Below are 636 nucleotides of genomic sequence, written 5' to 3'. Positions count from 1 at the left end.
CCATCCTCCCCCCCTCACTGAAGATCAGTCAATCAACTCAGAGGCGAAGCATGATTCAAAACACGGGGGAAAGCCCTTCCTCCTTCTCCTCCTTTCCTCCGCTGCTCTCAGTGCGTAACGGCACAGCAGAGCTGACAGCCGAGCTCACGGAGCCAGAACACAGCGGTCAGTGACGGACGAGCCGAGCGGCATTGTCTCCTGTCAGCTCTTCACCTCCGCCGAACGGCGTCCGCTCTGCGGTGCGTTCAGACCGGAGAGGCTTCAGAGAAGATACGAGATGCCCCCGTCGACTTTCCCCGAGATGACGCTGGTGATGATGATGATGTTGAATCCTCCGCAAATGAACAAATATGATCCAGAAGAAATGAGCGGTGACACTGATTCACGTTTGACATGCTTCACGCGGAAAAATTAAACTTAAAAAAAGGAACATTTTTGACTCGATGAAGGTCCGACTATGCATGAAAAAAAGTATGAAAGCATCAGTCCTAGAACTCTGAACAGCCCGACAACCTCTCTCTCTCTCTCTCTCTCTCTCTCTCTCTCACTCTGTATCTCTCCCTCTCTGTCTTTGTCTATCTCTCTTTCACTCTCTCTCTCTCTCTCTCTCTCTCTCTCTCTCTCTCTCTCTCTCTC

This window comes from Anarrhichthys ocellatus, unplaced genomic scaffold, assembly GCF_004355925.1.
Source record: "Anarrhichthys ocellatus isolate YVR2014 unplaced genomic scaffold, GSC_Weel_1.0 scaffold90, whole genome shotgun sequence".
Classification (NCBI taxonomy): Eukaryota; Metazoa; Chordata; class Actinopteri; order Perciformes; family Anarhichadidae; genus Anarrhichthys; species Anarrhichthys ocellatus.
Note: the sequence above shows the minus strand (reverse complement) of the source record.